Source organism: Genypterus blacodes, unplaced genomic scaffold, assembly GCF_046128005.1.
Source record: "Genypterus blacodes isolate CSIRO-AG114 ecotype Tasmania unplaced genomic scaffold, CSIRO-AGI_Gbla_v1 ptg000238l_1, whole genome shotgun sequence".
Classification (NCBI taxonomy): domain Eukaryota; kingdom Metazoa; phylum Chordata; class Actinopteri; order Ophidiiformes; family Ophidiidae; genus Genypterus; species Genypterus blacodes.
The window spans coordinates 2748-17824 of record NW_027467036.1 but is presented as its reverse complement, the minus strand read 5'-3'; positions in this window follow the sequence as shown (position 1 = coordinate 17824).

Here is a 15077-nt window from a genome sequence, read left to right as displayed (position 1 = left end):
CAGGAGAACACATGCAGGGAACCACGGGGCAGGGAGGTGGGGCTGAAGAAGGGGAGGGGGGTTGGGGCTGAGGCTGAGGCTGAGGGAGTTGACCTGTTGGGGAGGGGGACAAAGCGGCCCTCTGTCTCCTCTCCAAACACACCTTTCCTTGGCTGACTGATCCAAAAGGGAAATATTTGTCTTCATAACTGCCGGACTGAGCCGAGGCCTTCAAGTCCAGCCCTCATGTTTATTTTAAGTCCATCGGCTCTCAAATGTATCTTACACTTAAACATGTAGTGAAAATGAAAATGGTGTATCTATCTATCCTTCCTCCTAAGGCTCTAGGAGTCTAGACTCTCCCATCAGGGTGCGATGGCGTGATAGCTCTGTTTACTTTGCCCTTACTAAGTCAGCGGCCTCTTCACATAGAGAGGAGCCGCCAAAGGCCATCAGAAAAGGAGCCCTACGGCTTTAAGCCAGTCTTTGGTTTCTGCTGATAGACACGGTGGATGGAGACCAATGCTGATTCTCTCAATGTATGTGAAGGGAAGAGACCAAAGCCTGGACTCTGCTCGCTATACCAACTCGTTTCCAGTCCGGACCCTTTTCCAGGGGGGCTTTATGTCTGACACTGGGCCTGGTCACGGCATGTTGAGAGGGCCGTGGCTGCAACAAGTGTCTCTCACTTTATTAGGAAAGACTTGATTTACAGAAGTCTTGATCACATGTAGGCTGAGAGAGGGCGTAAACAGATCCAAGGTACAGGAACATGCTGAGGGAATGAATGAGCTCAGGATAACAAGATTTATGCAAGTTGAGCCCAAGTACAGCTGAGGCCTGTAAGGGTTAAACTGCGGGACTGGCAGCTGTAATTAGAGCGCATAAATACGTTGACTGTATGCTTTCTGTTTCATGTGGTGCCTGAGCAGTGTGGTCCCACTTTATGTGGACTGGGACTTATTTGAGTTCACATTCCGTTCTTATTTACACTGAGTGAAGAGGGCCCTCTCAGAGCCAGCAGCCTTGGCCCCCGTAAAGGTACAGCCCCTCTGAAGGATCGCATGACGGGAGCAGAACAAAACCTTAAGTACTAGTGATACTTTGATAACACTACCCGCCCTGCTGCTGGGACGACAAGCAGTCACTGTGATCACAACGACTGCTGACTGCTTACAGGCTACTGATGATGATCTGCATCATCCAGCAGGATGTCAACCAGGTCCAGATCTACCTGGACCCAGCATGGTCATGGCAGTGACCGCGCTGAAAAGTGTATCGAGTGGTTACCTAGGGCGGTTGCTAAGGTGTATGGGTTGTAATGCTTCAGAGTATGATGTCATTGGTGAGGTCATGAAGGGGACAGTTGCTATGGTGCATAGAGTGGTTGCTAGGTTGGTTGCTTAGGCGTAAGAGGTACAATGCTTCACAGTATCTGGCTCGGCCAATCACTGGCTTCGGTTGAGTGTAGGCAGCTTGACCGATCACCGACCAGCAATGAAGGAGGCTCTGGCTGGGTCACCATGTTAGTGAGTTAGTGAGGCTGTGTTTGTTTGTTTGTTTGTTTAGAAGATCCCTGTTTCCTTAAGCACAGCTGGTCTTTCAGGGATCCACAACATTCAGACTCTTCTCTCACATTGAAAGTCATGGCATGGACCTTTCCCTATTTGATGACAGTAGTCAGTAATTGTCAGTGATTCGGCGGATCTCCCAGAACCAGGAAGTAAACACCAACCACGCCGGTTTTAATCCACTGAGTGACGACACATGACCTCTGAAGGAGGTGAGAAGGACTTTTGGATGAGTTAAAGCTGTTAAACATCCTCACAGTACACCTGTGTGTGTGTGTGTGTGTGTGTGTGTACACCGTCATCTCATCTCTGCCAGAACAGCAGATATACTTGAGAAGTGAAAACAAACCCTTGCAGGTCTAAAAGTATTCATCATATTTTGATGACATCATTCCCCCACTGATGCCATCTCCCTCAGAGCACAGTATTTAACAGTGACTCAGCTGACAATCTCACAGAAAAGTAAAGGAATGGCTGAGGTTAAGCAACACGTCCTTAGCACGCCTGAGGATCTGCAGCCATTGATTGGCAAAGCCCTCAACAGAATCAGCAGCTATCAGACCAAGCGGCTGGCAGCTGGACGAGTGGATTGCGAGATGATGACTCTTCTCTCTGATTTGAGCGTGGACATCGTACAGGCGGAGACAAGACGCACGTTAAAAATGTTTATCCTGGGGCTTCGGCAGATGAATCTTTCCTCGCCGGAAAGAGAGAAGGTGAAAGCCGGTGTTTCTGAGGAGACCATCAGAAAGAAACTTGGGGATTCACTTCCTGAGGCTTTTGCTGAGTCTTTCAAGGTCAATGGCATTAAGGGCACTGAGAGTGCAAAGAAACTGACTGACCTGGTTTCAAGTGAGGTGGCCAAGAAGGTCCAATTTGCTCTATCCAAGGTTGAGGACTTATCACCAGCGGAGTCCAGAGAGATAGAGGCTGTGTTTGTAGATGGCTCTGTCTCTGGAACCGGCGCTCTTCATCGTATGGTGAAACATTGTGCCAAAATATTGCAATGCTGTCTTTGTAAACCAAAGCCACGAGGCGGACGTGGAGAAGCAGAAAGGAGCCATGCAGCCGTTTTTGTCGGGCAGCCAACAGCTCCAAAGGATCGCACATCAGTCTGTGTTATAACAGAGGTTGTGAGTGAAGTCCTGGAGAAGAGGGCGGCTGAGATCGCTGTGGCTATGTGCAGTCCCATTGTGGAGGTTGCATCCTCTTCGTCTGACTCATCTGACGAAGACATCGCCGAATCGTTTGAATCTGCCAAAGACATCGCCGAATCGTTTGAATCTGCCAAAGACATCGCCGAATCGCTTGAATCTGCCAAAGACATCGCCAAATCGTTACAATCTGCAAAAGATATCGCCAAATCGTTGGAATCTGCCGAAGCCATGGCCAAATCAATAGAATCTGCCAAAGCCATCGCCAGATCATTTGAATCTGCAAAAGAGAAAGCCAGATCATTAAAATCTGCCAAAGCCATTCCCAAATCGTTTGTTTCTACCAAACACAAAGCCAGATCATTAAAATCTGCCAAAGACAAAGCCACATCGTTAGATTCTGTTAAAGACATCGCCGAATCGCTAGATTCAGACAAAGACATTCTAAAATCGTTAGATTCTGCCAAATACAATCTCAAATCGTTAGATTCAGACAAATACATTCCCAAATCTTCAGATTCAGACAAAGACATTCTAAAATCGTTAGATTCTGCCAAATACAATCTCAAATCGTTAGATTCAGACAAAGACATTGACTCATCGTTTGATTCTGACAAAGACATTGACACGTTGTTAGAATCTAGGAAACCGATTGACAAATCCTTTCTTGGAGATCCGGGTGCAGAGCAGAAGCAAAAGGAATTTAAAGACTCGTTAAAAATCAGCCAGTTCTTTGCAAAGTGCTTTGCCGAGTCATTGATCCACAGCATGATGGCCAAACTGCAGACCAGATTTTCAGGTCCAGTGACAGTGACAACTATGAAGAGACGGGAAACCATTTCAAAAACGGACGGTTTGCCAGATGTTGAGGTTCCTTCATCTGAATTTGATGGACCTTATGAGTTGGTAGAGCAGAGCCTCAGTCTTGTGATCAGCATGGAGGGCATGCAGTCTGTGTCCAAACACGTTGAGAAAATTGTGGAGGGGGTCTTCAGGGAGGTGGAGGAGCTTGGAGAGGAAGCTCGTGCTAACAGGGTTGTGTGCCAACTTTTCGAGAATGCTGCACAAAATCAGCACAGCAGCCTCCTTAAAGATCTCACTTCTGTGATCTTTAACTCCCTGACTCATGGGCAGATCCAACAGAGTCTGTTTAACAACATTATCAAGAAGAAATCAGACTCTGTCCTCCAGACCATTTGCCTGGCCACAGAGGACACAGCCAAGCGTTTCTTGCAGGGTTGTGCCCTCTTCATGGAATTGATGGAATCAAATGAGACGAGCCTTGTGCATGTCGCAATGAATGACATTAAAAAGATCATTGCTAACATCCAGGGCAACAACATTATGACAGTAACTGAGCTTCTGCCTTGGTTCCCAATTGATGTTAGCGAGACGGCATCTCAGTTAACATCCTCGCCCCTGCCAACAACCTCAACCCCGCCATCGACCTCAACACAGTCATCAACCTCAACACAGCCATCAACCTCGACCCTGCCCAGAACCTCAACCTTGCCCAGAACCTCAACCCAGCCAACGACCTCAAACCAGTTGGGGAACGCGCTCCTGTTGGCAACCTTACCCAAGTCGACAGGAGACAAAAAGAGAGAGCTCATCCTGTCAGTGCTCTCCAATCTGCTGTTACACATCAACAACCATTCTAAGTCACTCAAAATGAGTTCAATAGACTTTGTTAACATAATAAATCGCCTGTCAGAGAGTATTTCAGCTGAGATCAGAGAGTCTGTTGTTACTGTCAATCCTAAGAGACCCATGGCTAAGAAGATCAGCAAAGCTGTCTTTAGAGTCCTGTGTAGGGAGCATTCTGTGGACATCATGATGGCCAAGATGTTCATTGATGACACAGCCTTTAACAATGCTGTTGTCAACGCAGTGAGCGCTTTACTGACAGAGCCCAAGTTTTCTATCTCTACCTTCTGCAGGAAAGTGTTTGGGACAGTTAGTTAGTGTTTGAGTGGGGTTTCTCCATAAACTATGGATTATTCCTCATATCTCACACCAAAAAAAGTATTACTTTCTTTTTGATGTGTGTTAGTTTGAATAGTAAAATCATTAAATTAAATCATTAATCCAGTAGACATAGAGGGACATATTTCACATACAGCATGTCCACTAAACTAACCTTATCCATCAATGTTTGCATATTGTTATCTTACATTTTGCATCCCTAAAGACATAAGAACAGAATAAGGAAAGTCCCTGTCTGACTGGTGACATACACACAACAGCTCATGTGAAGGAGGACTTGTTCATGAAGAACTCTTCATCAGTCCCATACTCACAAACATTCACAAAGGAGGCTGAGGGCAAATGAACAACTGAAGTCTCACACAGGAGTGGCCTCTGTCCCGTGTTTAAGAAAGGTGTGCTGGTCCTCTTGTGATTGGGTTCATAGAACACCACAGGCTGTGTTTTTAAAACAAAGCTCGCCTGCATTCAAGCCTGCAGTCTGTCAGACTGATGTTCCTCTGCATTGAAGTGCCATTCTGCCTGTGGACAGCAGATGGCTCTCCAATGTCAAGAGACACCTCTGACTCCTGCAGACTGGGAGTCATGCCAGTTTGAGGCTGAACAGTGAAGTGTGAGAGTGAGAGTAAAGGGTGTATTACAGATGAAACACTCACTCTAATCAATATAACCTTTAATTACAATTATAATGATTGTTTTGTCATTGTGAATGTTTTAATGTTTGTATTTGGGCTGTAATGTTACTTTGGGGACTTTTTTATTTGACAGATATTCATTTTTATTTGAATATCTGTGTTACTAAGCAGCAATAAAAGCTTCATACTTGTTAGTTTTACTGTGGTATCTTAACTTTATTATAATGTGTTAGTTCATATGGGTTTACTTCTTTAAACCAAGTGACACATAGACAACACATAGAAACACTGCCCCGCCCCTTTCCCCCTGAACGCCCTCTGATAGGACAGACGTCCTGTCACTCTGATAACCTTTCCCGTTATGTTGCCTTCGAGTGATTCGAAAAAGCTCCGCATTCTCCCCATCACCGCTATCAGTGTTTCTGTTTGGAACCAAGAGGGTAAACTAGATTGCCTTCATGTGTGTGGAAAAATCTATAATCTCTCTACCTCTGGAATACAATTAAAAACATTATCTTCGATTTCTGTAGTCCGAGTCCGGAATTTGCACACAAATTTCCCGTCTTTGTTGGCTCGTTTTTGTGAATTGTCTTATTTCCCCCGGCGCTTAAAGGCAACAGCGGCTCATCGTGGCGGAGCGGAGCAGCCATCACACAGAGCGGCTTCACCGAGCAGCGGGGCGACAGCGGAGCCACGACACCGGTGCAGCCTCCGTTTCTCTCCTCTCGTCTCCTTTCACCGCTATGGAATACAGCGCCGCGGATTAGGTGACGGCTTCAACCCGGTAAGAGACGCCGCTCCGCCCTGACGCTCCGTCAGCGCGGCTTCAATCCGCACAGAAAATGAATCACTTTGATTTTTCTGCATGTATTTGTGTTGTAAGCGTCTGTCGGTGTTGACATGTTGAGCCTGTTAGCACGTTAGCTCGTCTCCGGTCCTGGTGAGGCGTTGGCTGCTCGTCCATCCCGCAGCTGCGCGTTATTCTGCGGTATCTGTCTGCGCCGGAGCGACACCCGGGGACAATTAGACAAGTAGGTTACCCACGGTCATCGGTGCTCCATCTCTGAAGCCTCCTGACGCAGCCCGTCTTCATCCCTCCGCTCGGTTGTTTACCATGACCCCCTCCTCCTCCTCCTCCTGCTCAGCATCTCCCGGTGAGGCTCTCTGGAGTCAGATGAAGGACACAGGAGCCTCCAGGCTTCATCCTGACTCCTGATTCAGATGCTTTGGAATGCTGCAGGGTGAACTTCGTGGAGGCTGTGAGGAGATGGAGCTGAGGAGCATCTGCACCTCCTCTTCACCTGCAGGCTGTGGATCAACTCCCTGTTTGCTTTAGGGGAGCAGAAGTGGAGAAACTGTGATGTTAGATCAAATCTCCCTCATTAGAAGAAGGAGGAGATCTAAAGTCCTCCAGCAGCTGAGGTGAAGGGTTTGGATCTGAAGACACAGAGATCAATCAGCCTCACTGCTGTGAACCTGAGGAGCTGATCGATCGGTCATCATCTTGTGATCAACTCATCATCAATGTTTATTCAATGTGGGCAACTGTGGCAACTTTGATTGACAGTTCAACGTTGATCCATCAGTCTGCAAAATATCCTCAGATTTGTGTCTCAGTATTGATATGTTATTGATTATGAGTATTTGATCAGAGTTGGGTCCTCCTGCTCCTCCTGAAGTGGGGTCAAGGCTCTCTGCTCTGTCCTCTGCTCTGTCCTCTCTGCTCTATCTGCTCTGCTTCCATAGTTGGGGTCAGTTGTTCTTTGGACTCTCATTGTTGTGACTCAGTGATGCAGGTCTCCCCTCTCCTCTTCTCTCCTCTCCTCTCCTCTCCTCTACTTCAGGCAGTGTGTAAATGTGTTGAGACGTTCACCGTGTCTGATTGTTGTTGTTTGGTAGATGAGGAGGCTGTGTTTGTGTGTGAAGCTGTTAGCTCAGCGTTTCCCTCCATGCCTCCATGCCTCCATGTTTCCCTGCGCTGCCACATGTCATCACTTTATCTGAGGTGTCAGGCTGCAGGAGAACAGAGAGAGAGCAGAGCGGGCTGAGACAGAGCTGCTGACATAAACGTTGTAATGTAAAGTAGTAATTTCCTGGCTTCCTGTACTGCAGCGGTACCATTAAGCCTATTTCCAGAGATCAGACTTCCTCTGGGCTCTGACCCGGGCGGCGTTTGGCAGACGACACGCTGACTCTGACAAACACACAGAGACAAAGCTGCGTGTTTACATCTGTGTGGACAGGTTTAGGGTTGATAGAGACGGATCGGGGGACGTTTGTCTGCTCGACAGTGAATCAGGAGCTGCAGCTGGTTTGCAAAGTGTGTGTGTGTGAGAGTGTGTGTCCTCCTGTGTAGAGTCCAGTAGTGATGTCATCAGCTGCCTCTGTGCTCAGCGTCACGCCAGAGCCACGTCAGAGGTCACAGAGACGCCGCGACAATGCCCTCCTGTGTGCGGCCCGCTCCGTCCAGCAGAGGGGATGAAACGCGTCCGTCCGCTCGCCGCGTGCGGCAGGCAGCGGCGGCTGAGCCCGTGACGCCCCGGAGGCCACAAATGGAGTTATTGTTACAGACGAGGCAATGTGGAGACACAGATGAATGCAGAGGCCTGAGGGAGACGAGGGGACGGACAGCATGTGATAGAGAGCTGGAGATCATGTGATGGCCTCCACATGCTCACAGCCCTCCTGCCTCTCCTCTCCTCTCCTCTCCTGCCTCTCCTCTCCTCTCCTCTCCTCTCCTGCCTCTCCTCTCCTCTCCTCTCCTCTCCTCTCCTCTCCTGTCTCTCCTGTCCTGCCTCTTCTCTCCCACTCGTCAGTGACGGCGTGTGAGCATCAGGACGCAACTGGTAGAGGCCGTTTGTTACCACTGAGCAAGTAGAGCGGCTTCATCCCGCCATCTGATGGCTGAGGAGCACAGCTGGGAGCAGCAGAGAGCGGGCAGAGCAGAGACGTCTGGCTGCTCTGTTTCCTAAGCTCAGAGCAGCTGTTGACTCGCTTCTAACCGGGCCGCTGGTCGACCAGTCTGATGTAGGAGCAGAGACTTGATCTTCATACTCTCTCTCTCTCTCTCTCTCTCTCTCTCTCTCTCTCTCTCTCTCTCTCTCTCTCTCTCTCTCTCTCTCTCTCGTCTGAATGAGATGAAGCTTGTGAGTGAGTTCAGTGATGAAGATGAGCAGCTCTTCATCGTCTCAGGGCTCTGAGGTGTCACCTGTTTGAGCTCTAATGATGAAGTGAGCCTGTGCACGTTTCTGCTAATAACAGCGCTGAGTGAAGGAACTAGAGTTACCATAGTAACTACAGGCTGTGGGCCCAACATCTTTTCTGTTCTCCAGCAGCTCCTCTGCTGCACAGCTCCCTTTGCTCCTCTTCTTCACATGTTGACCCTCAGACGGCTTCACTCTTCCTCTCTCCGTCCTGTCTGTCTCTCTGTCCTGTCTGTCTCTCTGTCCTTTCTGTCTCTCTGTCCTGTCTGTCTCTCTGTCTCTCTGTCCTGTCTGTCTCTCTGTCCTGTCTGTCTCTCTGTCCTGTCTGTCTCTCCGTCCTGTCTGTCTCTCTGTCCTGTCTGTCTCTCTGTCCTCTCTGTCTCTCTGTCCTTTCTGTCTCTCTGTCCTGTCTGTCTCTCTGTCCTGTCTGTCCTGTCTGTCTCTCTGTCCTGTCTGTCTCTCTGTCCTGTCTGTCTCTCTGTCCTTTCTGTCTCTCTGTCCTTTCTGTCTCTCTGTCCTGTCTGTCTCTCTGTCTCTCTGTCCTTTCTGTCTCTCTGTCCTTTCTGTCTCTCTGTCCTTTCTGTCTCTCTGTCCTTTCTGTCTCTCTGTCCTTTCTGTCTCTCTGTCCTGTCTAGTAGAGTTTGGTGCAACATATCAGCAGAGCTGCTCCTTGTTGCTCCTCTTCCTCTTGTCTTGGTGCAGAAGCAGATCTCTCACCCACAGACAATCTCACACTTTTCTGAGCATTCGTCTCGTTTCCTTGACAGGAAGTCGTACCACAGTTGCGGCTCACGGCCCCTTGAACCCTGCGGCCCGTTCTCCCTCAGTGTTGCGTCTCTGCAGTGCTGATGCAGCTGTGAGACGCTGACAGAGGAGACGGTTGCTTGATCCTGGCAGCGGCGCTCCGTCCACAGGCCCGACCTGAGGCTCTGTGAGGAACGCTGGAGCCGCTCCAAGGGACCAGGGGCGTTTTCACTCGTTTGTTCTTCGTCCCTCATGAAGAGTAGAAAGGTTCATGGGGACGGAGCAAAGATTCAGGATGTAATAAGCTTAAGTCCATCAGCTGTGTTTCCACCGTCTGGATGCTAATTGGGACAATGGACAGGAAGTGCTGGATTCTTCTCCTTGTATCAGTTTTCTGTAGCTGCAGAGTTAGTAACCTTTGATTTAGGGCTTTTTAACAAGCAGGAAGTTGCCATTTGGTCGCCCTCTGCTCTCGCTCTCTCTCTCTCTTTCTCTCTCTCTCTCTCTCTCTCGCTCACTCCCAGCAGGCTTTGCTGTGAATGAGCAGAGCTTGAACCCAGAGGGAGAGTCGACTCTCTTTCTCCCCCCCCCTTTAATAAAACATAATGGCGTTGTGGCGGTCACAGGGCCGCGCCGGCACAATGGCCTCATCCTGCCGCCGCTGCTGGGCTACCAGGGACAGATGAGCGGGCCGGGGAACGGGCCGGGGAACGGGCCGGACGCACAGCGGGCTGACCGGACCGGAGCCCAGCAGATAGTGGGCAGGAAGGCGGCCATGCCAGAGAAACACTGAGGCTCAGTTCAGTTTGTATGGAGTCTCTGCAGGATCAGACCATCAATCACTCCATCTGCACTCTGCTGCTAGGGATCTAGTTTAAAGTGCACAGCCAGCAGAGTTTGACTCAAACTACACACACACACACACACACACACACACACACACACACACACACACACACACACACACTGTCACCACTGCCTCCATCAGCTTCCATGTGGGTGGCTGCAGCAGCGCCGTGCAGAGTGAGTCTGCAACGCCTTCTGTGCTTTGATGAGAGCTGCTAAGCCTGCATGCATCAGAGAGAGAGAGAGAGAGAGAGGGGGGGGGGGGAGTTTAAGGTCACAGAGTCAAATGGTTGCCCTCTGTCGCTCTGAGCTGTCAGGCGTCGCTCCTTTCTTGGTGGTCGGCAGAGGAAACACTCTGCTCCACATCAGAGAGGCTCTTCCTCTTCATCGTTCACATGGAACTCCTTCTCTTCCTGCTTCCTCCTGCCGGAATGTTCACTCACTGAGCCCAACAGACAGTACTGCAGGCAATACTCAGTACAGAGGAAACGTGAAGGAGGCAGAGGAGACATGAAGGAAGCAGAGGAGACATGAAGGAAGCAGAGGAGACGTGAAGGAGGCTTTGATTGACCCTGCCTCCTCTTTGTTTGTGTATTCTTGCTCTTTTCTCTCTGTAAACACTTTAAACAAACAGTTTAACAAAGCTCAAAGTGTCTCAGTGCTGCAACGACACAAAGCATTCTGGGAATACATGAAGGTTTCACAGAGCCGCTCTCACAGAGTCGCTTTTACAGAGCAGCGTGATCCACATGTTTTATTGAGCTGATTGAATAATTCACTCTGTGTTCCTGCAGGGCCTCAGTTTGGTGGCAACAAGGAGATGTGGAGGAAGTGAAGGTCCTGAGACGCTGACAACCAGAGGTACACACACACACACACACACAGGTGTATGGTGCTGATCCGTGTTCATCCTGGTCCAAACCTTCTGTCCCTGTGTGAAGCCTCAGCTGAGCCTGATCTCTGGGTCACATGACTCTGAGTCACTGCTTCCTGTTCCACACAGCTGAGCCACAGATGGAGTCGCTCTGTCGCTCTGTCTCTTCAGTGAAAGGAGACGAGCAGCAGAGATTCTTCCAGGAAACAGGAATCAGCTGAGCGTCCGGCCTTTACAACCAGCCCGTTCATTCTGCCGGTTGCTCACGGCCGAGCTGATCGTGGCCGGCTGTCACGCTCCGGGCTCACATGGAGCTGCTGTGGGTCTGGCAGCGCTACCGTGCAAAGGACTCAGCGTTCCTGCTGGGGTGTGTGTGTGTGTGTGTGTGTGTGTGTGTGTGTGTGTGTGTGTGTGTGTGTGTGTGTGTGTGTGTGTGATGTCGTAGGCTGGTTGATCAGATCATGAGTCACTCTGATCCTTTCCTCTCTCATCTGTGTGTTTACGTTGTGTAGATCTGAGCTCATCTTCATCTTCACATCTTCCTCTACATTTATATTCATAGCTAGAATCATTTGCGGTTGTTGCACAGACGCACACTTTTGTGGGGCGCTGCTTCTCCTCCCCGCTGCTCCACTGCGTGGGTCGTGGAGCAACGCAGTCAAATGTCAGCGTCGCCTCAAACTGTGGCCCCGTGTCACTTCCTGTTTGCGTGGCGTCTCTAATGAAACCAGCACATCTGCACTCTGTGACGCATCTGCACACTCACTGATGAAGAGGAGGAGCTGCAGAGGAGCACTGAGGACTACTAACTAACTTCACCTCCCTGAGCTGCTCACTTCCTGCTCTGGTATCCAGAGGGGCTGGACTCCCTCTGCTCCTCTCCTGAGCCGCTCTGTCCAGAGGGGTCTGGTGTGCGAACTCCTTGGATCCCACATAGAGCAATGCAGCTCCTCTGTACAGAGCATGTAGGCAGCAATGAGTATGACTGGAAATGTGACGAGAGGGATGTAATGGAAACACACACACACACACACAAACACACACATGCTGGGAGCCGATGATGATGATGATAAAGCTCATTCAGATGCAGCTGCCGCTCTCTTCAGCCCTCTTGTCCCTCTTGTCCCTCTTTCATGTGCAGAGCGGCGGTGGGCAGAGGGGCGAAGCTTCAAACGGCAGTAGGCTGTCAGTCTGTGCTTCATCATGATCCTCCTCCTCCTCCTCCTCCTCCTCCTCTCTAGCCTCCTTCCTCTTCACCTCCACACTTTAAGGCTCGTCGCTCTGTTGGTGAGGAGAAACTTTCAACTAAAGATCAACCAGAAGAACTCCATCTCCTGGTTTGAGCCAAACTTTACCAGCTGGAATGAATTTAAAGGAACATTCCATCAGATTTCATGTTTCTGTGTGTTTGTGTGTGTGTGTGTGTGTGTGCGTCCTGTTGTGCCACCACCATAACCTCATCCTGTTTTGCTGCCCTCTGTTAAAAACAAGATTACTTGTGTGGGCGCTCTATCAGTCTCTCAGAGTCGCTCTGTGGCCGCTCTACAGACCCGTTCACGCCTGAGGTTGAAGGTGCGACTCCAGCTCCTGATGCCCAGTCTGCATCAGGGTATGGAGGTGTGTTTGTAGAGGTCTGAGGAGGATCCAGATGATTCTGTGTTCCTCCTCAGACCCTCAGCCTGTACACCAGTTGACGGCTCATCAGCCTGGCTGAGGTATGCCTGGTCCCTGAAGCTGCTGGCTCCAGGACCACATGTGGTCACAAACTACAGCCCTGGTGATTAAAACCTCCTCACCAACACTCGGAGCTCTGATGGAGTCCTGACAGGCCGAGGCAGGGGAAGCAAACCAGCAACCCAAGGTGACATCAGTCACTGTGTTAGGTCATGTTGGGGAAGGTGAGGAGGATTGAAGTTATAAGAGACAAAGACCTCGCACTCATCAGGGGGAGTCCAGGATCAAACCAGGATCCTTCTGTCTCCATGACGACCGCTCGACATCCTCAGCCACGCCGCTCTGTCATGCATCCACAGTGGTACAGAGCTCTCTCACAGAGCATCTTCATGTGTGTGTGTGTGTGACACAGAGAGAGAGAGAGAGCTGCAGTCTGTGAGACGACCTCTGACCCTGAGGGCCCTCATGGCATTCTTCTCTTTGTTTGTAATGGACTCCATCTTGCATGGGTGTGGAAACATTATGCTAATGAGCAAACCAGAAATGCTTCAGTGTGAGGGCTTCAGATCAGAGAGAGGCTTCATTGTCTGTCTGTCTGTCTGTCTGTCTGTCGCAAAAGACGGGAAGGAACGAAATGGAAATGTACTTTAGTGTTGGTGTTCTCCTGTATGAACTGGTCTGGACTGGTCTGGACTGGACTGGTCTGGACTGGTCTGGACTGGACTGGACTGGACTGGTCTGGACTGGTCTGTGTGTTGGGCAGCAGGTGGGAGGAGAGAAAGACTGAACCGGACTCCTGAATGAACGGAACTCTGCAGGACACTGAGGTGTTTGAATGAAGTGTGTTGTTTTAGTATGTGAGGACGGTTTGTTACGTCAAACTGTTACAGGCCACACACACACACACACACACACACACACACTTTGTCCCATTATAGTTAAAAAATACAAAACCCCAAATGTATCAATGTTTCAAATACATTAAATGTGTGTGTGTGTGTGTGTGTGTGTCTGTGTGTGTGTTCATGTATTGTCAGGCTGAGATCCTGCAGCACACAGCTGCTGTGTGTGATTAGATTAAAGATGATCCCCACACACACACACACACACTGTTTGGAGATGTGAAGCAGTGGGGCTGCTTGCTGTCTAGACGCTCTGTGTGGAGGAACGTGCTGCACAGAGCAGCTACACACACACACACACACTGTCGCTGCTGGATCACACTCTTTCCTCAGATGCACTACGCATTCTCAAGTCTCAAGTCAGTGACTACACACACACACATATACACACACACACACACACACTTTCTGCAGACACATGTGAAACGCTCACACATACCAATGAAACTCCTGCACACACACACACACACACACACACACACACACACCCCCCATCTATCTATATTCTCCCTCAGTCATGGATGCTGTAGTTGTCACGGTTACTGCGTCATTCCCACGACTCAGACCCAGACGGCCCGGCTTTGTCCCGTCGTGCTGCAATGTGGTAACCTAGCAACGGGGATGAGAGACAGATCACCGTGTTGAAATGAGCGACTGTGCCTCGTTTCTCGAAAAGTGAACCCAGGACTGAAGAAGCATCAGAACAGCAGAGGAGGTTCTTAACCTATTTATAGACTGAAGGGTGGACGACGCTCTTCATCAGCTGAGCCTCCTCCCTGCCTGATGGATGAAACAGAGTGGTTCTGTTCTGGGCCTGAGCCTGAGCCAGGTTCTGAAGCAGCAGGTTCTGTTCTGGGCCTGAGCCTGAGCCAGGTTCTGAAGCAGCAGGTTCTGTTCTGGGCCTGAGCCAGGTTCTGAAGCAGCAGGTTCTGTTCTGGGCCTGAGCCTGAGCCAGGTTCTGAAGCAGCTCTCCTCTCGTCTCTTGCATCATTCTGAATGGAAACTTTCCATCTTCAGATGTGTTTGCGGCTTTGAAACCACATCCTGCAAGTAGCCTGGTGTGTTCAGAGCCCAGGCACCTCAGCATCGTCTTCTTCATCTCGCTCACATGCTGGAAGACGAGGCAGCAGACGGAAACTGAAGGCTGGCAGAGCTTCAGTGTTCTGACTCAGGACCTCCTCTTCCTGCCCGGGCCTCAGATGTAAAAGGGTGCGGTGCTTTGCAGCGTTTAACCGTAGACTTTAGAATCGGTATCTGAACACGCCTATGATCCATGCATGTTAACGTGGACTCATGAGGCCGCAGGGCGTAATTAACCCTTTGTGCTCTGCCTAAGTTTGGACCTGCACTCATCTTGTTACTGAACTCAATCTGTCACTCAGCATGAAGTGTTCTTCAGGACTTCCATCGAGTGCTTTTGAGTCATTTTAGTTTCTGCAATTTTAAACGTAACATCCTGGACACTCTACCAGGTGCATTGACTGAAGACTGGTTTACCTGTCACACTAT